Below are 25,116 nucleotides of genomic sequence, written 5' to 3'. Positions count from 1 at the left end.
TTGAAAGCATCTTCGATCGCTTATTGAATCAGTCAGCGAGACGTAGAAAAAGAAAAAAGTAGAAAAATACGAAATTATGTACGTCACGATCTTACAAAGTAATCACCGGATCGGATGAGTAGTTCATTTAAGCTTGTTCGAATAAAGTAGCGTATAAATATTTGAAAGTAGTCGTCGTGCCGATAAGATAACGTTTTATTTGAATTACACGCGCACATTACAAGCGTAATTGGACATTCGGGACCGTAATTGGGCAATAAAAAGATACATACTTCGATTCATACTGATCGAGAAATATATTATAATATTATAATATAATATAATATAATATAATATTATAATATAATATAATAATATAATATAATATAGTATTATAATATATAATATTATATTATAATATTTTCCAGAGAAATATGACTTACTTTTCGTAATTCGCTTTTCAAAACTGACTTTCCTATATGCGCTTATAGGTTCCTACAAAAGTATTCCATACTTTCTCCATTTACTACGAGAAAAATGTTCGATCAAATAACATCTACAATAATAACACTTATAATAATGATAACATCTTCGACAATATCTGCAGAAAATGATAGCCATTTCATCGTACCATGTCATCGTACGATATCTTTTGTTCTTTTCATAGGGGGAACTCTAGAAACGAATAATATTTTCCTCTAAAATAATTCGGTGCGATAGACTATGTTACGAAAAACGATAAAAAAAAAGACACGAGAACTTTTCGAGGAGCTTTGCAGTTTTACAATTTGGATTTTCCATTACCGATTAAGCGGAACGATTAAATGTTTACTGGACGAATACAGCGTAAGAAATCGCGGCAGTCCTTCGTGCACAGATGGAATGAGCCTTGTCCCAGTGACGCCGAGGTCGACATATATGTTTCCATTTTTCATATTACCTTACTCGAGAAATCTGTTTCCCCGCGGCGCGATTTGTGGCGCCACGAATCCCGTCCACTTACTTTTATTTGAAATTAATTAATTGAACGTTGACGCGTTGCGTCGCGCAGTGTCGCCTCGCCTCGCCTACTGGTTATTCTTATATCGATGATAATTGAGCCGTTTATTTCGAAAGTGGCATAAGTCACTTTTTCAAAAAAAAATCGAGTTAATGGTAACACTAATTACAATTGAACGGTATCTTTTCATTTTTAAAAAATTTGCAATCAATAAGTTGAGAACTATTGAGATTTGTTCGAGAGAAGTTTTGCTGATTAACGGTATAACAAACATGTTTATTTTGAAAGCGGCGCAAGTCGCTGTACTCGGGAAATTCATTGCGGGGCTTAGTGTAATAGAAATAGAAATGTGTGATAAGTGTGTGCGAAGTATTGTTTTGAATTATTTTCAGTATTTTTAAAAAAGTTGTGATCGCTGGACTTATTTTTATAAGTGCGAAAGAATAGTGCAGTTTTGTAAATTATATTATAGCGATGTGGCGGCTACCTCCAGACCCGCCAGCAGATGGCTATAAAATGTTTTATAAACTAACTTTAGATGAAAAAGATGAATTTCTAACTTTGGATTTGTCACCAAAAAGAGGAAGACCTAGGCGTTATTCACAAATAGAAATGGATCCGTTATACGCTGGATCTCGCCCTGTTCCTTCAGCAAAATACAAAGACACGATGGACTTGCTTAATTATATACCCCCGATATACCACAGTTATTTAAACAATTTGAAACAAACCACGATTTCCGAGGACTTGATCGCTCCTATCGATGACGAAAATGAAATTGAACCGATGTATTTTCATATAAATTACTTCTACTTATGTTTCAAAATGTACTAATTACTTTTGTATTTTATGAATATTAAAATAAAAAATACTTAAATCAAACCTTTATATTAAATATGTTCATGGTATAAATTATTATTATATATGTAATTTATTCAACGATTTTAGTAAATCACTGTCCTTTCAAAACATCGCTTCGGTAAAATACGTCGGACAAAATGAATATATGTCAGTGATTTTTCTAAACTATTTATTTTGAAAGTGGCTCAAGTCACTTCACCGTAATGAAAAGTGGTGATTTTTTCATGTTTATACGAAATTATTTATACTGAGAAAAATATCAGTATCCTGAAATAACAAGCACATCGAAAGTTTGTACCATCTACTATACAATATACTTTAGAGGCAAGAAGTCTTTTATTGTTTTTATTTCTTTTCAAAAACCATGGTATTCGTTAGAAAATTATTGGAACAATAACGTCGGAAGAAAGATATCTATCATTTTTCACTTCGACTAACTTTTTTTTCTCTATTAGTTGCGGATGTTGGAAACATATGGTCGGCGCATAGAAATTGGTACGCTGCGCTCATTTAACGTCCTTGAGAAGGTTTTTCGATGCTCTCACTTTATAAAACATTTCGGAAAACCTGCGTGACAAATCACCGTGATAGAATAACACCGTTCCAGTCCATGGAAAGATACCGTTAGAATAAATAACAAAAAACAAAAATTAAGTAAGCTGAAACAATTATTTCCGTTCGTTGGAGATTGCTGTTAAGTAACAAGCTTTACAATTCCTGTTACGTTATTTGGATTGGTAGACATGTGGCAAGAAACGATTCAATTTCGTTAGGCTCGTGTGTCGATGGATGCCTGTCGTTATACGAGCCGTTTATTTTGAAAGTGGCATAAGTCACTTTGTTTTTAAGTCGAGGTATTTAACCCTAGAAAGATAACCATATGACAACGTACGTAAAAGATAACCATACGCTTCAAAGGCGCATGCTTTTCTAAGGCGTCAATTTTATACTAACAATGGATATTTATTTAAGTTAATCTAGTCATTTTAAAGGTTTGGCATTATTGTAAAAATAAAATGCATTCATATTATATTTTTTTATATTTTAAGTAATTTTAAACTTAAATCACTAGACCTCTATGAAAAATTAACAAAAATCAACAGTCTTCGCAGGCGCCTCTGCGACGTAGGTTATCTTTCTCGGGTTAAGGGTTTGCGTTTTAACACGTTTCAAAATATGGATGCTAACTTTCGAGAAGATTTACTTGTATTCGTTATCTCAGGATACTGATATTTTTCTCGGTATAAATAATTTCGTATAAACATTAAAAAAATCACCACTTTTCATTACGGTAAAGTGACTTATGCCACTTTCGAAATAAACGGCTCATATAGACTTCAAGCGTAATTTCGCGCGGAAACCACGAAAAAAGAGGCTAGAGCGTCGCGCAACTCGCATAACATGTTTGCGCAGACGTTGTTTTCAATCCCAAGGATTTATTTTATGGTCCTAGAATCGATGATTCACGTTACAAAGAAAAAGTTGCAATTTAATATCTTTTCTTCCATGTATCTGGCTTTACGATTTCTTTTTATCACAGCGTTATAAACGTATAGTCAGTGTACCCATATCTAAATGTTTAGGCAAATTGATCAATTTAGGATAAGACTGGACAGATCTCGCCCCAGTAGCGATTCAAATTGCATTATAAAATTGCGTTATAATGCAAAAATCGAATAACTATCGAATTTGATTCCACGAATTTCCCTCCGATCGATACATCTCAATTAATGCATAAACATAAAGCTTTCGAAACTGTGAAATGTCTGGTTTTTCCAAACAACTGCAGACGTATGAGTAAAAGCATCGTCTTAACCCTTAGCACTCCGAACCATTCTGGACGTTGGCTACCAGCTACTCGGCGCCACTTTTCAGCAGAAACGTATTATTTAGTATGCTTTTGGAACTAACTAACATATTACAATGATATTGTACTTATACGAATTTGGCTGAAATCGAGAAATTTGCAAAAAAATCAATATTTTATTTTTTATAATTTTGTCATTGTTTGTTTTATAATTTTGTTTTCTTGTTGTAATCGCTATCTATGCGAACTCTTTCTCTCGTCGCCTTGTTGCTTGGACGATATTGCTATCACTGCTATCAAAACGATGGACTAACTGTAGAAGAAAACCTTCTACATATCTGTAGTAACATTTCTAACATATCTGTAGAAACGTCTATCCGGAGCTCATTTTCGCTACCACTTGTGTCATGAGACTCATTCGTGTTTGAACGTTATGCCATTGTTCTAATAAAAAATATGAATAAATACATAGGTTGAAAATTTCTAATTGTTATTACTAACTCACAAGATGATATTTACCAAAAAAACTTTTACCAAACAATTTATTTACCAAGAGAAGAATCACTTTTCCGATTTTCTCACTCGTTAGATCTATCTATACCGCTCGACGCTTCGAACCAGACCGAGTTCAGCTTTGAAAATCTTTTCCTCCAGATTTTATGATTATAAATCACACTATACAGTGCGTGCTATGTTCGCATACCGATCTTTCTTCTACAAACTTGCCTTATCGCTCTTTTCAAGTGGCGTCTTTGAAGTGCTCGGACCGTCGTGAGCACGCCTCTCACGTTCTCGTCAAAACCCGCTGACATTTCTTGTATATATCTTAGTAATTTTACTATATTTTGATGTGATTTCTTGTGCCATTTCAAGGGAAAACTTCAGGGAAACACGCGTGTCTGAAAAAGTTGCGCTGAAATAACTGAATTCCCTGTAATCACTAATAAACTTGAATGTCCCACGAGAGGGGACATCCGAGTGATATGCTAGAATTACGATGTCCCACGAGAGGGGACAGTGGAGTGCAAAGGGTTAATCTCCATAAATCAAAAAATCTGGGGGACCAAGTAAGAATTTCGTGGCGTAGAACAATAAAATAGTTGTCAAGCAATCGTGAAGTCTGTCGGTTGAAATCCTAAGGTCGTTTGCGAAGGATTAAAAAAACGTTTTGGCGCAGGTTGACCGAAATAGCGAATGTCCCGATGGTTCGGCCACGCGTACGCGATTCTTCATCCTTCCGCGAGATTCGTGTAATCGCGCGCTCGTAATCGTCCGAACGAATTATCCCTGGCTGATCGTAACCCCGGCGTGACACGTGTTCATCGTCGAGATCTTTCAAAGTGGTTCGAACCGGTTGCGTTCCGAGAATGATACAATGCTCTAGATCTTTCCGATGTCCCCGCGCGACGATCCTGGATCGTTAATTACTTGAAATTCGCGCGGACTGTTTGCCGGATACACGGAAGAAGAGTGCCGTCCGCGAACGTTCGGACCAAAAGCAACAGTTTCGAACCTGTTACACAGCAGCGGACAAAAGACTGAGACGAGAAGAAATAAACGAGGAAATTGGTAATTTGTCGTATGGTTGGAAATCTTCTGGAAAACGAGGCACGGTGGTAATTTCTCCGATAAAATTGGCCACAATTCGTAACTTTATACGATTTTTGGGCAAATCGATGCTCTTATATCTTCGAGGTCGCTGGTCTAAGGATGGAAAATCAGACACTATTGACACAAGCATTATTTTTAAGTTACTTTCACGAGTATCGATCGCTTTCCGACATCCGGTTACAATCATATAATCAGTGTGTGAAATTTAATACGACAATCTTAATTTCAACATCTTCGCAACATTTCAAACTTGATTATTTCAATAAAATATATAATATACGTGAATATATTATAATAGATATTCTATTTAACTGGACACACGAACATTCGCTTGACTGTGACTTGCCAAACGGAACCTCGGCAGACGCGATTCTTACTTTCCGATTTTTGATACTCAGCGTTGATCTCTTACGCGGCCTTCCTCCTCTTAATTGAAAGTGTTCCATCTGTCTTCGAACGGTTCCAGCATTGATTTCCATATCAATTGTTTAAATTGATTTCAGCTGTAATGCCAGTTGCGGGAGAAAAACGGTCCTTCGCGACGATCCATTCTTTCGGTCGTATTTCGTGATCGGCCACTTTTTTAAGTCGCTCGGATAACAGGTCAGTTTTTTAACAATTTGCAGCACGCCTGTTTCCAAACCGTTTCTGTTCCGTTAACGATAACAAGTCGCTGGTCCAGCAAACGTCACTTTTCGAGCAGCACCGCAGTCGCAACTGTTTTCAACCCTCGGTTCAGGCATGGGAGACGAAAAATCGTTCGCCCGACACCGATTCGCGTCGTAAATTCTCTTCCCCAAATATTGGACTTACGTCACCCGATAACCGTGCGGGTCAAATGACGCGGAATGAATTGCTAAATTTCACGCTGAGTGACTTTAACCACTTCTATTGCGATGTAGTAGAAAACACTCGCGCGTTCGAAACTTCGGTTTATTAAGGTCCGCCTGTGTATGACGATGATGAATTCGAATCGTCAAACTGTGCTTCATCTTGATTTATGGCGACCTGTCATCCGTCCGCGAGCGATCCCGCCCCCTCTTCTTCCGCGCGTTCAACGATACCGGCCGAAGAATTTTGCTTTTCTCTCGGCTCCGACCGGGCGAAAAATCTCGGTTTTTTAAAGACCGGGGCTCGCCGCCACACTGTCACAACTCACACATAGAAGAAAAGCCATATATATATATATATATATACGTGTATTAGTTTAGAGGTTCACGTCCACTGAAACCTGACGCTTTAATATCGCGAAGCGTGCACTTCGCAAGTGGAAAATTTACAGTCCGAAATTTCACTAAACTCCTGGGCTTCGGTTGTAGAAATATCCGTTTCGCAGTTATTGCGGAGGTATTTGCAATATTCGGCGGTTTTAGTGTTTTTCGGAAATATCGAGAGATTTAGAGCTCGAATCGAAGTCGCCGGTCTCGTCGCTGGACCGAGGATCTGCACGCGTTTGGATGGGAAATGATAAACGGGAGGCAGAAAATAGTACGAACGATTAATATAATATAATTAATTATTATATTTTATAATTATATAATATTATATAATATATAATAGTTATTATATAATTATATAATATAATATTATGTAATATTATTTATAATATTTAATATAATAATATTATAATATTATATAATATTTATAATTATATAATACAATTAATTATTATATTATATAATTAATTAATATAATATAATATAATAACAAATATGTCTCATTTAACGCTAGAAATATCGAGCCTTAACCGTGACCAATGTATATTGTTTTATAACAACGACAAGATTAGATTTATCTAAACGTTCTACGATCTCGTCGTAATTATAATATATGCTTCAATGTTTGGAAGTTCGTATAAAAACTTCCAACAGAAACGTTTTTGCGGTATCAGCAATTGTAAATGAAAACAAACAGGAACCAGTTACATTGACTGGTTTTGGTAAATATCGTGTCTTGAAATCGACAGGGAACATTTTTATTTTACACAAAGATCCACGATTTGTTTATCACTTTGTACAGGACAAGGCCGTCGCGTCGTTCTAAATCCTTTCGAGCAACAAATTGCCTCCGATACTCTTATCTAATAAATTTCATCGTTCGTCGCACGATCGGTGCGAATTAAAATGTTGTGCATTTTTTTAAGTTCAGCAATTATGAATCGGCGACGTTTGTCATTCTCCGAACGATAGATATTTATTTGATTTTGGTATATTGTTAGTGCATATCCGATGGTTCAATGCGCGGTGATTGCTTAAGCTCGATTGTAAATTCGATAAGTGTGCCAGCGCTTATTTACAGAGAGCTGCGGATACCATTTTGTAGACCGGCTTGTGACTTTTACCTTACCGACGGAGATAAATGGAGATAACGATGGCGGATCCGTGAATATATTTATTTACTCGTGAAATTTTCATTGCCCGTTTCGCCGGATTTATTCACGCTTTTGTGTATTCTCGAATTTACAGGAACAATAAAAATGTGCTCAATGTACCATCGTTTAATACAGCAGGAAAAAGTTGCAAGTTCTGAAATTCATCGTCGGAATCGGCCTGAAATTATACTTGTTAAAGTTTCGCATGTTTTTATTACATCTTTTCACGGATCGGACGGCTTTAAAAATTAAGATATTTCAATTGACAAGCTACAAATTGCTACGCGAACTCGCGCTTTTTGTTTCGTTGTAAATGCGATCCACAAATCTCTGCGATATTATCGCTTCAAATTCGAATGTTCGAAAAGATTTTCCTATTTTTATTCTTGAACATTCGCAACAATATTCTGCACCCGAACGTTTCGACATCGAGGTCGGTGAAAAATTGGTTTACACGTGGTCGAAAATAGAACAGAAACCTCGACGAAACTCCAAGAAATTTGTCCTATTCCACCGAGAGTTTTAGATAATTGTTCGCGCTGTAAGCCGCATAAAAGCCCTCGGTCTATTAATAAATCTTACTACATCGTATTCACGTTGATTAGTACAGAATCTTCGTAAATTGATTTCATTTGCCTTCAACTCTACGCCTGTGTACGGTATTGGACCGATATATTCGGACAAATAGCGAGCCTGCGATGGCCGTGATTCCGTTGTCGCGTTGCTGGATTATTGCTGCGAGCAAACGGGATTATGAATCGAAAAGTAAGCAGAGAAATCAAGAGGTCGGCTGTGAGAACGAACAAAGAAGTGGAAAGAGATCGCTGATTTCGCGCTACGTAAAACTTTTATCCACAATTCGATCCCTTCGAGATTGAAAACTGAACGCGATATCACGTTTATACCAATCTTTGGGATCCTTGCCCTCGATTCTATGTACATTAATCGAGCACTCTGACAAGGTACGCTTGTATTTTGCAAATATGATCGACCTAGCGTGTCCGCAAATGCTTCCACTCCAGAACCCAGGCATTCTTTACAATTTTGTTCCCGCATATGAAACTCGACAATTAATTGTAACAAGCTGAACGCTCAGCGATTCGGTGTTTTCTCCTACGGTGTTCATAGAAACGTGCATTAATGGTGTCCGAGTCTAACGAAATAATACGAAATAAATAATACAACGTCTTTGATCATTAACCCCTTGACGAGTCCGACTCGCGATGAAAATTTCTAGTAATAACTTATTAATTATATATATGTTATTCTGTCCTTTAAAATTCGAATCAAATGCTCTTGTCATCGATATCTCAGCAATCAAGTAAATTTCTAAGAAACGATTCGAATCGAAACATTTCAAATCGCAGCAACTGTGAAGAAAACGGCACCGTCGACGGATTAATACGAAGGTTCGAAAGAAAATAAAAACTTAGTCGCTCTAATTGAAAACGAGCAATCCGATTGCAACAAGGTGATGCTTAAATAATTTGTAGAAGCCTGATACACGATCTGGGTCATATATAGAAGCCGAAACACCGTAGAAGGGTTAATAGGAAACGGTACTGCAAAGTTTGCGTGAAATTGCAGCAAGTTTTATCGTCGCTAATCGAGTGCGAAGGGTCAGCGTCAGTGAATCGTTGGAAGAAGTTGGTCTTCGCGAGTCGCTCGCGGGAGACGCAGAAATATAAGAGAGAGAGAGAGAGAGAGCGAAAGAGAGAGAGAGAGAGAGAGAGAGAGAGAGAGCAGACAGAACAGAGAGAAGAAATAAGCAAAAAAATCGTGCATGTGACTTACGGAGTGCGGTTTGCCAAGTCTCGGAGAAGTTGCCCGAATTGGGAAACAACCGAGCGGCGATGGGTGAGCAGAAACCTTATATAGGGGAGGCCACGAGCCACTAATCACCCCCACTCCGATCGGCAAGAGCCAATGCAAGCCTGGACCCGAGGCAACGAGACAAGGAGGAATCGTCGCCGGAGAAGCGACAGAGCCTCGGCATCGTGGTTCCTCCGGCTCCGAGCGTCTTCGAGGCGCTTCCGGTTTTCGCGGCTGCCATCCGAGGAACACGAGGGAGTACACGTGTCTCGTCGGTATAAACAGAGAATAAACGCGAGTACTCGCGGCCCGTTGCGTAATTAACGAGACCGATATGCTCGCGCGAGAGAAAACGATACTGCCGAAGTCGGCCGACCGCCGCGCCGCGCCGCGCAGCGATGCGATCTCAATAATCATAACTTCTGAACTAATATTAATTTCCGACCCGGGCACGTTAACCATTTTTTTTAATGGGAATACGAAGATGAATCGATTTGTGTGTGAATAATATACAGCTATGTTCAACGAAATTGTAACGATTTTATATTTTTCATTTTTCGTTGAATAAAAACCTGCAGCATTGTAATTTTTTAGGAACGGCGTACCGATCGTTTTTATTCGAATTAATTCATTTTATTAAGAATTACTAGCTGTCGGGTAACGCACATTCTAACATAATACATACATAACAGACATAATATTTGAAATTATGAACGAATTATGTACGAAATTATGAGCGAGAATATTTGCAAAAATCGGACATCGATAGCATATTGTTCGTAAGATATTTACTAGTATTCGATGTGGAAGTTTTTCGGATGTGCTTTAACCCTTTGCACTCGAGTGGTGACTCTGAGGCACCACTAAAATTTGTTATATCACTTTTTAAGATAATTTTGATATTAACAAAGTTTAGAGAGATTTAAAAAAGTTACTAAGAGTGCAATTGTTGTGCCAGTCCCAAGAATCAATTTCATATGCATAAAATGCATTTTGTCAAATAAAATAGAAATACTATAAGTTCGAAAAATGAGTTTATATTTACAGTTAAAATAGCTTCGAGTGCAAAGGGTTAATCTATTGTTAACATCCGCGCATAGAAGGTTGCAAAATTTTTTGTAACCTTTGTAAAATTCTTCTGTACACGAATTCTGTTCCGAATTAAACGAAACGCATCCATCTTTTTGTCATTGGGCGACGAACAAACCCATTTCTCAAGAATCTCCCGATTTGTTCACCGGACGCGCTACTAAAAACCATGATTACAATTACGAACGCAGGCCACTGCAAGAAAATTTTGTTTAATAATGTCGGGGACAGTTCAAGGAATAGTTTCCCGTTGAGATCCCGAGACATGTTTTTCCTTTTTGGAGAAAAGTTAAGTTAAAGACAATCAAACGTATACATATAGTAGATCCTCGATGGATGTGAAACTTTGAAACAATAAAACTGAGTATACGATATGTAATTAAACCATTTCGTAATCAAAATAACAAGTGTTTAGTACCATCGATTGAATAAACCATTCATATTTATATTTATTGCCGTGTGTGTACTTTGAATGTTAGAAACAAAGGCAAGTAGATCGTTGTCTATATCAACGTGTTTCTTGGATATGAGGGTTACTTTTCCGTTTTTTTATTTTTAATAGTTTACGTATGAATAAAGACTCTACATTACGATTATGTTATAAGAAAGTGTATTGATTTTTTATTTTTTTTTACATTGCCCGCATCACTACGCGCCACGGCGATACGATTACGATTTTCTGTGGTCCGGCCGGTTCGATTGTCGTCACAATTAATTTCGAAAATCGAGCCGAGGGGAGCTGCCGCGAATTCCACGGTGTCATCGCTGACGGTTTTGCGATCGTAAATCTAGACAAACGGACGGACTGATTTATTGTTTCGCCGCTGAACTTGCGCGAGCGTCGACGTCGCGACGTTACTCGTTCCTCGCTGCTCTTTCGAACACGATCATTTTGTTCTTTTTGCTTTTTGTTCACAACTATGATTTGCTACTACACTGCTCATTTCTCGCAAATATTTGCTCGGTAGAAAAAGTCTGCCTGTACCTTTCAACAATTTATCTACCGATGGTTATTTCACAGTCATTTCGGAGAAAAATTTTTTATATTTTATTACTATATTTTCATCTACGAGTCAACAATCTTTCTACAAAATTAATGCGATTACATTCTTTTCGATAGTGTTGTTCGGAAAAAGATGATCCAGCTCGTCCTTTAAGTCACAAATCTTAATAAAGAAGCCTATTAACAAATGTACTTCGATCTTTGTCAGCGATAAAAGTGGCGAATTCGAAGTGTCAGATCTCAGAATTTTTCTCTGACATAATATCTGTAACCGAACGCGGGATATTACTCATAAACTTCATTGAATATATTAATTTCTTGTTCAAACTGAAACGTAATGCTTATTACAAGAATCAATGCACTTTATCAAACACGCGCTATTGACGAAATACCTTTCCTCGAATTATCTGTAGTATCCTTATAATCGATAAGTAATTTGAAGAAGTTGAGAAACATAATTTTGTATTTTTGTTCAACGCTCCACGCAATTTTTGCAAAAATCTTTCGACTCCAGTAAACTAATCCTCGTAACATCTCAAAAAAATTCAAGTCGTTTGGTAATATTTTTATTTTTTTGTTACTTACTACTACCATCCGAAGACATTGATTTATAAAGCATTATTTATGCAAATTATCCAGCTGATAATATGTGAAAAGTGCCTCGTGAAAGTGTCAATAATATGCTAACGCACGAATGTTGATAGAGTCTAATAAATTCTCCGTTTTATTTTCGCTATAGTTGTTATATTCAATATTATTGCGTATGTATTTAATATTTATATATATTTCATATTGTTCAATGAAATAAAAGAATTTTTTTTACTTGGAACGAAGTTTAATCTGTAATGTATTTTTCATTTTGTTCGATGACCTTTTGCCATCTCTCCGACAACTTGAAAATTCCACGCTCGTAGAAAGTCCGATCCTTTTCGGCCAAAAATTGAGTTAAGTGAGATTTTACAGCGTCGTCGTCATTCAAAGTTTTACCACGAAGGGAGTTGTCCAGGGATCGAAATAAGTGGTAATCCGATGGCGCGAGATCAGGGCTATATGGTGGGTGTAACATCGATTCCGAACCAATATCCGTCAATTTTTGCCGAGCGGACAAAAACGTGTGCGGTCTAGCACTGTCCTGCTGGAAAATAACACCTTTACGATCGACCAATTCTGGTCGCTTTTCCTTGACCGCTGCATTCAATTTGTCCAGTTGCTAACATTCACGAATAATAAAAAATAACATAATAATAATAATAATAATAATAATTTTATAATATAACATTCACGGATATCATAAAAATGGGAGTGAGAGACGTCTATAACTGAAATCGGTAATTACTTAGTTACCAACCCAATATATATTTAATATTATTATGTATTATGTCACTTATAGCTGTACAGTCGTCGCATGGACGCCATTGGATCTGGCCTTGGACCGAATTAACGGTATTAACAAAAACAAACACAAAGTACGTTAAATGTATGTTAAGTCTGCATTATGCTAGAATTCTAAGAAATGTACACATAACCTGGCGACTCTTCTAAGGATTACGAGTGTGAATGAAGCGTACACTTGTACAACAACTAGTTTTTACATTAAGGTTGATAACAACTTCGTCGAAAAAATTCTTGCAGGCTTATAAAACCATTGAAATATTCATAGAAACCGTTCACACGTATGAGTTTTTATTCTTCAGCCTAAAAGCGATAAATGCATACTTCTCCTTCTGTCAAGTTTAAATGTAAACTTGTAGATGTGCATACATGTATTTGAAAAAAGATTACATTTGATTTAAGGCGCACGACTTTCTTTTTCCGAGAATTTGCTAAATTATGATCTATTTTGTCGTTAGCAATCATTGAAACTGTGTTGCTTGAAAATATTATATCAGATCTTTTCGTTCAGGATAATAACATCTCGTACGTTTAAATCAGCAGAGAAACGGGTTCAATCGTGTAAATTATTATTCACAATTCTCCGAGAGAAGGAAGAAAATATGCCTGTAAATATTAGGGGGACCGGAATTTATTTATCTGTTTGAATTTAATGTAAACAAACGACATAACTTTCCGGTCCCCCTAATATATAAATATATCTTAGCATAAACGAAGCGAATAGCAAAACGAATAGCCACGGAGACGGCAGATCTATTTATAAAATGCGACACCATGACTCCAGTGGAAGATACAATATTTGCTTCCACAATACTCGAAAGCACGTAATCACCGAAAAAGCAGCCCGTCCCAAAACACCGTGCGTCACTTTTATCAAACACAAGGGACAAAGATATACTCTCGATTTCATTTTTTCGTTGGCGTCGTGTTGCGAAAATATTGAACCACTCGTTCGCAGATTACAAAATTTATATACCGTAGTACCGTTTTCTTGCATTTGGCTCGCTTTATTTCACCTTAATTCGCGATTTCCAATTCGAAGATAAATCCGTGCGAAATTCTACGCTTCGCTCGAGAAGAATTGAGAACTCCAAACTCGCAGCATAGACGAATCCAAGCGTAAAATTTCATATTTTCTAGCTCGTGTAAAAAAAAGTGAAGCTTCAGATAAAGTTCGATAAAACATTGTGTTCTCACAATATAATCGGGTCCGTTCGTACGAACGCGGAGCGCGATAAAATGCGAGACACTCGCGGACGCCCAGAAGAGCGATTATGAAACATTTATTTCGGCTTGTGCGACCGCAGGAACGGTTCGATAAACGTCGATCTTCCATGGCTGTGAATTGATGAATCACGGAGTTATCCTTTTAGGTATGGCTGAATTCTGCGCGAGGCTATTTCTCCGGACGGCAGAGTCTGATACTGTATATACAGGATGTTTCAAAAATGTCTCGCAATCCGAAAGTGGCGGGTTCCTCGGGCCATTCGAAACAACTTTTTCCTTTACAAAAATGTTCTCCGAGGCACCGTTAACGAGTTATTAACGAAAAACAGTGACCAATGAGAGGCGAGCTCGGCTGGCGCGAGGCGATCGAGCCGGTGAGCGGAACCGGGCTTCGCGCGCTGGTTGGCTGGGCCGCCTCGCGTCAGCCGTGCTCGATTCTTATTGGTCACTGTTTTCCGTTAATAACTCGTTAACGGTGCCTCGGAGAACATTTTTGCAAAGGAAGAAGTTGCTTCAAATGATCCGAGGAACCCGCCATTTCCGGATTGCGAGACATTTTTGGGACACCCTGTAGACTGTTGTAAATCGATGCGAAGACAAAAGAAGCGTGAAACAATGCGTATGAAGACGATTATTTGGTTCGAACAATGAGCGAGTGAGCTACTAGAGCAAGCCACTATAGTGGCGCGTCGTGTCTAAAAGATTAATCGAGGAGGTTCCGGCCGAAACGTAAACGAAAATACTAACACCGTGGCAGGAGCCGCGTAGAGTCGCGCAGAGCCACGGAATTGCAAGAGATTTCTGGGGACTTGATAATGGAACGATTGTTTGCGGTAAGTCTTAAGGAGTCTTAACGAGCGCCGAAGTGGAACCAGATTTTCGCTGTTGTGCAATTTCGTGATTAACAAGGAAATTCCGCAAGAGAGTATCAATTTGATATTTGCCCCCGTTCATCTGTCCCGCGTTCTTTTACAATCGTTCCTGCAACGATAAATGTACTGCAAATATCCGTGCAAAGAATTAAGGATTGTTTCTATTATTGTCTTCACGATATCCGAAATAAAACGCGGGTTTTTTTTAACCCTGATCTAACACATTGAATGTTCCGCGCGAGTATTTTGAACAATTGACTATGTTTATTACATGAATATGATTTTAATGGCTTAATAACTTGTTTTTAGCGTGCACACGAAAATGGCATTAATCGAACGTTTATTATTTGAAGGAAAGAAATTGATCACAAAGAGATTATAAGAAGATACAAATCAGAATCTGTGATAACTAAAAGCCAAGTTTTCGTTGCTTAATGCGCTGTAAACATAACCTAAATCGGCATACTCTTGGCAAGAAGTAGAATCGGTTAGTCGTGAACAGACGCGTCAGGCAATACAATTTGAAATCGATGAATTTCTGAGCCCGATTTTCTCAAAAAAAAGCATAAAATATTTCATTATTTTCCTTCGTTCCACTTTTACTGTATACTGATAATTCTGTAACATAAGCACGGGAAACATTTATGAAACGACGTAATTAAACAGATTAAAATTGGAAAAACGTTGATCCTGAATTCGCTATATTTTAGTGATGCAAATTAGCAAGGACAAAATTATACAGGGTGGGGCATTTTAAACAGGTCACCCGAATAACTCGCTTGTTTTTGAAGATAGGAGAAAATGCATTAGACCAAACTTACTTGGTATCGGGGGGCTCATATATATAATCTGGTATTACCAATTTTTCTGTAGGTGAAGGCGTCAAGGAGATACGAAGGTCAATTCTGTTTTTTTAAATGGAACGGTAAGTTTTTTTACTTACATTCTGATAGAGCGTTTCGAGGCGAATACAATGAACTATTATGAAGGTCATTCAAGGTCACCCAAAGTCAACTGCAAGAGAAAATACATTATCTCAGAGTACTTTTCGAATACTTGTGTATCACGCGTGTGTATTACGTGACACGGGTCACAAAAGATAAACAAACATTCGATCATATTGTACGCTTATCTGTGTCCTCAAACATTATTGGTAATTTTAAATTATCTGTCTTAGAAAATAATTTGAAGAAAAATTCAGAGATTTATACATTTCGGCGAAGGATTAGAAATGTCGTAAATATTTCTGGACTTTTCGTACTAAATGTCATATGGTCATAGTGTTGTGGTCGTTGCATCGGACTTGATCTTAGCTTTTACATTATGACGATAAGAAATGCACACAAGTAAATAGATGATAGTATTCTTTGATTAGATTTATAAACAAATTTGTGCGATTATTTGCCATTTTACTGTATTTTAGCTTTGCTTTTCTGTGTCACTTTGGGTGACCTTGAATGACCGTCATAATAGTTCATTGTATTCGCCTCGAAACGCTCTATCAGAATGTAAGTAAAAAAACGTACTGTTCCATTTAAAAAAACAAAATTGACCTTCGTATCTCCTCGACGCCTCCACCTACAGAAAAATTAGTAATACCAGATTATATATATGAGCTCCCCGATACCAAGTAAGTTTGGTCTAATGCATTTTCTCCTATCTTCTAAAACAAGCGAGTTATTCAAGTGACCTGTTCAAAATGACCCACCCTGTATATAGTTTTTTAGAAAATTATGTTGCAATTACTATAAATTTTGCGACAGAGTTGTCACCCTTTGCAAATTTCACTTCGAAGTTTTCGAATGGAAAGATTATAATAAGTGTTCGAGCAAATAACGTTCAAAAGTCGATTCGAAAACGGTATCTAACCATCGAATTTCGCACATCTAGTCGCGAAAACTTTCCTTAATTCTCGATCACCGTCTCGGGAAGCTCAAGAATCTTCTCTATTTGTTATGAAAGTGCCTCCGAAATTCGAGTCGAATTTCTAGAAACAAGAAGAAACAGCACCCTCGCTGTTCCACTGGCGCACGCGCGAGTGTGTTCAATTATTATCGGGATCGCTGTACTAATCGTTCTACGACTATGTATTTGCAAGCGTTAAATAGATCCAACGATCGTCTTTCTGCACTTTCCTCCTATCTCCTCGAACTGTTTCCTCAATTCTGTACTTTCCTCCTGTCTCTTCGGACTATTTCCTCAATTCGTGGCGCATTGTACACACGGTTTCAATCCTGGCTTTGTAACCGTACGTTCATGTGCAAATCCCGATCATCGTAAATCATTTCACGGATCGCAGGAATATTAATTTGCACTGCGATTTCCTTTATAGCTACTCGGATTAGTTCGATCCAACTTCCTCGTGCTTAGCAATTTCCCCAAAGGCGACCACAGAACGAGACAACATTTTTCTTTCTAACTTTCAAATGAAAATGAAGATCATCAAATTTTCTTTCGTTACATGTAAGATTAATTGAGTCGCAAGATTTTCCTGAACACGCATAAAATTCGACGCGCGTTTCTCTCATTTTCGTTGCACTCGATGACACAAAGATTGAACGAAACGATGCGTTGCGACAACGAGACGCGTTGTCCGGCGTCGTGTAAATTCAGCGTAAACGCGAAAAGTGCAACGAACGTTTGCGCAAGCTTATTTAATCACAGACAGTTAGTTAGTTCTCTTATCGCTCGTTCGAATTCGAACGTCGTTGATCGGTCCTTACCTTATTAAACATGTTCACAGTTCATGTTTCACAGAGATCCGAGTTCGCAGCGAGTGTTTACAAACATCCGCATCGTGGTTGAAACGGAAAACGTCGACGAGATTTCCAGACGAGCATCGTGGTAAATCGTTTCGACCGTAAATTCAGCTGGATGACACACTGCCGCACGATCCCGCACGTTCAACGACGTTTGATAACGTCACCTTCGATTAGAAAACCGAAGATCATAGTCCGAGAAAACATTTACGGACGCTCGCCGATCGATCCACTATTCCGAACGAATTCTTTTTCTTTGTCCTTTACGCGGACTGAGGACGAATATAACCGCCAAACCTACAGGAGTCGAACATAATTACCGACTTCACATTTTTTCACTGTAAAAAATGCTAAACTTGTAAAGACTCTTAAAAAAGCAGTAATACTAACTGGCATGTACTGCTTCGCAAAAGTGAGAAGAACGAATTTATTTAGAATTTGTACAGTTTTTATTAGAAAACTTGCTCCAATAATATAACTTATTCGAGCGTTCTCCACGAATGAGTCTCGGAACTTTGCGGAATTGAAAAATAAGAAAGCGGTCACTTTGACCGCGGTCGGTGTAGTGTTAATCTAAGCATACATTATAACCGAAAAAGGTCCTAAATAAGTGTGCACTGCCTTTCCCGACCCTTTCGCATCATTCTATTGGGTTGGCAACTAAGTAATTGCCGATTTGTTCAATGAAATAAAAGAATTTTTTTTTACTTGGAACGAAGTTTAATCCGTAATGTATTTTCCATTTTGTTCGATGACCTTTTGCCATCTCTCCGACAACTTGAAAATTCCACGCTCGCAGAAAGTCTGATCTTGTACTAACGCACGCGTGCTTCGCGAAAGTTCAAACTCAATTTTCTCAAAACCGTCATCGGTTTCGAAGACAGAATCGAATTTCATTCTTCTCTATAATCTGTATTTCGATATGTCCAAGAAAAAAACAAATCATTTCTTCGTTAACTCGGCAATTTTTGTCAATTGTATGTTCTTATCTTTAATATTTCCGAGTGAAAATATTATTTGGTACCGATACTGCTACCAAAATTATCGTTATTATTCCTCTAGTTAACATGAGTAACGGTTGAATCGGGGAAAGAATTATTCGGTCGATTCCAATTACTATCGAGCAGATGTTGAAATAGGAATTCACACGGACAGCCGTAATCTATTGTATAACGAATCATCGCTGAATAAGCTGTTTGCAAACTTCCTCCACACCTTCGAAAACAGAATTAGAGCAATCAACGTTGAAATTAGCTCAACTGGTCTTCGACAGGATTTGGCATGCAGCGAGCGTGGTAAATGATTTTTCGTTCTCAATTCGGTTTTCCTTTATTTTTAGTGGCAAACCCGATTAATTATAGTGGTAAACTCGATTAACACAAAAATTCCCCTAAAGTCAAAGCAATTTAATTAATTAAACCGAACCTAGAAGGTTGAAATTTATCATAGCGGATGAGATTAGAACTCTCGCATCCGAAACATTCTGGGCAAATTCAGTTTTCTTACGAATATATATTACAATGCAAATGAATGTTCAAAATTGGTGTCAAAAATTAGTGTCACCCACAAGTGACCGACGCAGCGATCAACGTGTTAATTACGATATCATCGTGGAAAAGTAAACGTTCCTTACGTTCCTTATTATATGCGGATCATTTGCTGGGGAGAACCGGGAAAGGCATCGCGTCGAGCAAAACAAAGGCAAATAGAGGCAATCATCTCGCGACGAGACAATCGATTACATGATAGTCGTATATCATTGCGTATATTAATGCCGAGCACTGCAAGACAATGCAGTCGGGCTTCTCATCGTGCCGCGCGTATCTCGACGCGTCTGGAAACACGCTATATTTAATTTGTTCGCGAGAATCTCGATAACGATACTATGCGTTGCGGCGAAAGGATGTTGGAATCGGCACCTTCGCGGTCTAACGAAGTTGTCAAATGTCTAGCCATTCGACGCTTCGTTTGTACACCCTCAAAAAAATGTCACCTTCGTGACGAAAATGTCTTCGTTGCATGAAAGTAAACAATAAGCGCGATTATAATTATAATTATATATTATATAATAAATATAATAAATATAATATATAATATATAATCATATATATATATATAAATATATAATAAATATAATATAATATAATATAAATAATATTATATAAAATATAATATAATTATAATTATATAATAAATATATAATTGTACTTGAGTAGAAATGAAACTGTACTTTTGTTTTGTTGCTGTGACATATTAGTTTGAAATATTAGCTTTAGAAGAGGAAACGGCTAGGAAGATTTTTCAAATTAAAGAAGAGTTTGCCAGGATATTTCCGAAACTTCGACGGGTTGTGGTTTTTTTCGCAAAGATTGTACGACTCCGTTGAAAAAATGCTTCCACGTTTTAAAAAAGACTGTTTCGAGAGATCACTACAAAATTTGCACCGCTTCCAAATATTTATCATTTACAAAATTATGACCGTTCTCGTTATCCTGTTAGAAAAAGACGTTAAATCGTGCCAACCTGTTGAAAATTGTTTCCGTAGCTGCCATAAATTTAAGACGCGAGGCTTCCGTTTTGCAACAGCTCCCCGTTTTATCGTTTTATCGAATTACAAATAGAAAATCTACTGTCTGTTCTGCAGCAATGTAGGATCCAAGGTGTATCCATAAAAGTATTTTATGCCTCCGAACTTGTCCCCTTATTTCTGTCTTATAAATCGGCCCAAAATAATCGTACACCAAGTCATGATGGGCCAAACAGTGATGCGAGCAATCTTTTTTATAACATAATCGTAATCTAGAGTTACGATTTATACGTAAACAATTAAAAAGAAAAGTGTAACAGCAAACATCCAGTTATTTAAAATGCACACACGGCAATAAATATAAATATGAATGGATTATTCAATCGATGGTACTAAACACTTGTTATTTTGATTGTGAAATGGTTTAATTACTTATCGTATACTTAGTTTTATTGTTTATTAATTGTGACGACAATCGAACCGGCCGGACCACATGGAAAAAAAAATCAATACACTTTCTTATAACATAATCGTAATGTAGAGTCTTTATTCATACGTAAACTATTAAAAATAAAAAAACGAAAAAGTAACCCTCATATCCAAGAAACACGTTGATATAGACAACGATCTACTTGCCTTTGTTTCTAACATTCAAAGTACACACACGGCAATAAATATAAATATGAATGGTTTATTCAATTAAACACTTGTTATTTTTATTGTGAAATGGTTTAATTACTTATCGTATACTCAGTTTTATTGTTTCAAAGTTTCACATCCATCGAGGACCTACTATATGTATACGTTTGATTGTCTTTAACTTAACTTTTCTCCAAAAAGGAAAAACATGTCTCGGGATCTCAACGGGAAACTATTCCTTGAACTGTCCTCGACATTATTAAACAAAATTTTCTTGCAGTGGCCTGCGTTCGTAATTGTAATCATGGTGTTTAGTAGCGCGTCCGGTGAACAAATCGGGAGATTCTTGAGAAATGGGTTTGTTCGTCGCCCAATGACAAAAAGATGGATGCGTTTCGTTGAATTCGGAACAGAATTCGTGCACAGAAGAATTTTACAAAGGTTCCAAAAAATTTTGCAACCTTCTATGCGCGGATGTTAACAATAGATTAACCCTTTGCACTCGAAGCTATTTTAACTGTAAATATAAACACATTTTTCGAACTTATAGTATTTCTATTTTATTTGACAAAATGCATTTTATGCATATGAAATTGATTCTTGGGACTGGCACAACAATTGCACTCTTAATAACTTTTTTAAATCTCTAAACTTTGTTAATATCAAAATTATCTTAAAAGGTGATATAACAAATTTTAGTGGTGCCTCAGAGTCGCCACTCGAGTGCAAAGGGCTAAAAACCTGAACATCCCGAACAGCCATAAGATCGCATCACTGTGAGCCATAACAAATGAGTCGTTTTGCTCTTAAAATCCATAACAAGGAATTCGTTGCTTCAAGTCGCGAATTATTCGCTCATCGATCGATTCGCAAAATTCCGTTTCGATTTTCTAATCTTCGCATTGTGTCTCGAAGAATTCGAAAGGTGGAGAGAAAGACGCGAACGCGAGAGCGTGGATCACGTTTCTGTTTTCTGTTCGACACGATCGCGCGCGTATGTCCGAATACATACGCGTGAAAGTAAATGCGAATCGCGCGCGTGCACGATCATGTGTGTTCGCTTGTATGCATAGCGTACGCGGCTTGTACGTAGTGAGTCATCGAGCGTTACTGACGTCACCAACATGCTTGGGGGGACAATCAACCGGCGAGTAGCATAAAAATCTTGCGGATCACGCGTCACATAGCGCACGGTTGCGCCGTGCGTGGGTGGAAGCTGAATGAAACTCGGATACGTATCGTTTCGGCGAAACCGAGCAAGCTCGAAGGGTTGTTGCGTCACGGAGCTTCCGTATAAACATCGAGAACCTAATCGTGAACACCGCGTCCGATTATGCGCTTTTCTCAGTGACCGATACGCATTCGTTGTTTTAGAAGTAGACTGCTGGATCTTCGTGCAACAGAAAAATGTTCGAACGCCGAGTGTGAGAAGCGGAAGATAAGTATAAACGTGATTCGTTCTTCAATTGGGCCGTTTATTTTGAAAGTGGCATAAGTCACTTTTTCAAAAAAATCGAGTTAATGGTAACACTGATTACAATTGAACGGTATCTTCTCATTTTTTAAAAATTTGCAATCAATCAGTTGAGAACTATTGAGATTTGTTCGAGAGAAGTTTTGCTAATTGACGGTATAACAAACATGTTTATTTTGAAAGTGGCGTAAGTCGCTGTACTCGGGAAATTCATTGCGGGGCTTAGTGTAAAAGAAATAGAAACGTGTGATAAGTGTGTGCGAAGTATTGTTTTGAATTATTTTCAGTATTTTTAAAAAAGTTCTGATCACTGGACTTATTTTTATAAGTGCGAAAGAATAGTGCAGTTTTGTAAATTATATTATAGCGACGTGGTGGCTACCTCCAGACCCGCCAGCAGATGGCTATAAAATGTTTTATAAACTAACTTTAGATGAAAAAGATGAATTTCTAACTTTGGATTTGTCACCAAAAAGAGGAAGACCCAGGCGTTATTCACAAATAGAAATGGATCCGTTATACGCTGGATCTCGTCCTGTTTCTTCAGCAAAATACAAAGACACGATGGACTTGCTTAATTATATACCCTCGATATACCACAGTTATTTAAAAAATTTGAAACAAATCACGATTTCCGAGGACTTGATCGCTCCTATCGATGACGAAAATTAAATTGAACCGATGCATTTTCATATAAATTACTTATACTTATGTTTCAAAATGCACTAATTATTTTTGTATTTTATGAATATTAAAATAAAAAATACTTAAATCAAACCTTTATATTAAATATGTTCATGGCATAAATTATTATTATATATGTAATTTATTCAACAATTTTAGTAAATCACTGTCCTTTCAAAACATCGCTTCAGTAAAATACGTCGGACAAAATTAATATATGTCAGTGATTTTTCTAAACTATTTATTTTGAAAGTGGCTCAAGTCACTTTACCGTAATGAAAAGTGGTGATTTTTTAACGTTTATACGAAATTATTTATACTGAGAAAAATATCAGTATCCTGAGATAACGAATGCAAGTAAATCTTCTCGAAAGTTAGCATCCATATTTTGAAACGTGTTAAAACGCAAACCCTTAAATATCTCGACTTAAAAACAAAGTGACTTACGCCACTTTCAAAATAAACGGCTCAATTTTTTGTCGGGTCAGAAATATTTTCTCATTATTATCACTTTTATTAGTTTTATCATAAATGCATAAAATTCGCAGTCTATTTGATTGGAAGAATTCAACGGTATCAAGATTTTTCGCCGATTTTTATTTCGGTATAATTTCGAAGTTTTTGTCTATATCGTTAGGGCGACGATGGTTTTTGCAATTACGTTGCATCGACGTTTGAAAACAGGTTTGCTTGGATCCATTTGTAAAGTTGGTAGTCTTGATGTATGACGTGTATGAAATCGATTTTTTATAGTAAAATCAATATTGCAGAAAATTTCTGCAATTTGGCCGACGACAAATTACCAATAATTTTACGTTTCTTAAAATCATTTGAAAAATCCCTTCGCGCTGATTTGTCAAGAATAAAATCATGTAACGAACAAAATCGTTCAACTAAGAATTGTCTGAACGACAGAAATATGATTTAGCAATATTGCTGATGAGTACACTATTCAAGATACATGGGCTGCATCGTCGAAGAAATCACATTCTGGATTTCAGTGACAGCGCCGATATTTCATATTTAGGTCACAGAACACTGTTCGGTTTCGTGCTGTCCTTTACCGATATCGCGTACACGGATCCGGTTTCACAAGAAAATTTTAAACAGATCAGTCGTATGCCAACGATAAATCTGTCCGTCAATGAATCTAAAGACACACAAGCCAGCGACGGCCGTCATATTGTAAATCACGAACTCGGTGCGCTAGATCTATGCACTATTTTTGCCTCAATGTAACTGTGTGAGTACGTCACGGTGTAACATTTGAATTTATTCTTTGCGTACCTCGATGGGATTTCGTAACGGTGATTGCGGAATACGTACCCGTCGTCATTCACGTTTTCTCCCCATGGAACACCGGAAGGAAAATGTATGAAACGAGACACGTCGAATGTCAGTTACATTGAAATACGTTACGTTGCCACGGGTGTTATTAATGTTATTAAACATTAACACACACTCGCGACCTTATTTCGTGCACAAATTAAATATATCAGCACGCGTCATAGCGATATGCGAACTGTTGCTTACGTTTCATAAGTTCCTTCGAAAACAACATCGGCACGTTTACATACCTCATTTTCGATAGATAGTGAAAACACGACTTTTTGCCTGACCATGACTCGCCAGTTCTACTCCTTCTAACTATTGTACTAACGCACGCGTGCTTCGCGAAAGTTCGAACACAATTTTCTCAAAACCGTCATCGGTTTCGAAGACAGAATCGAATTTCATTCTTCTCTATAATCTGTGTTTCGATATGTCCAAGAAAAAAACAAATCATTTCTTCGTTAACTTGGCAATTTTTGTCAATTGTATTTTCCTATCTTTAATATTTCCGAGTGAAAATATTATTTGGCACCGATACTGCTACCAAAATTATTGTTATTATTCCTCTAGTTAACATGAGTAACGGTTGAATCGGGACAGTCATAACTCGTTCCTCGCTGCTCTTTCGAACACGATCATTTTGTTTTTTTTGCTTTTTTTGTTCACAACTATGATTT

General features: G+C 37.3%; 1 protein-coding gene across 4 annotated transcripts in view; it reads right to left on the bottom strand.

Annotated features, from left to right (window-relative positions):
- LOC117228086 (synaptic vesicle glycoprotein 2B) overlaps positions 1-25,116 on the bottom strand; it is a 58,612-nt gene that overhangs the window by 29,096 nt on the left and 4,400 nt on the right. The window contains exon 1 of one of the 4 annotated variants that reach the window (XM_076528713.1): positions 24,434-24,602. The exons of 1 other annotated variant lie outside the window; for it this stretch is intronic. The gene's annotated coding sequence lies outside the window, so the exon portion shown is untranslated. Of the gene's footprint in view, positions 1-9,423; positions 9,583-17,747; positions 17,978-24,433; positions 24,603-25,116 lie in introns of those variants that run through there. 2 more of the 4 variants (XM_076528711.1, XM_076528709.1) reach the window with 2 other exon arrangements.

Source organism: Megalopta genalis, chromosome 2 (genome assembly GCF_051020955.1).
Source record: "Megalopta genalis isolate 19385.01 chromosome 2, iyMegGena1_principal, whole genome shotgun sequence".
In the NCBI taxonomy this organism is placed as follows: domain Eukaryota; kingdom Metazoa; phylum Arthropoda; class Insecta; order Hymenoptera; family Halictidae; genus Megalopta; species Megalopta genalis.
The sequence above is the reverse complement of the archived record's forward strand: the minus strand, read 5'-3'. Positions and strand labels throughout refer to the sequence as shown.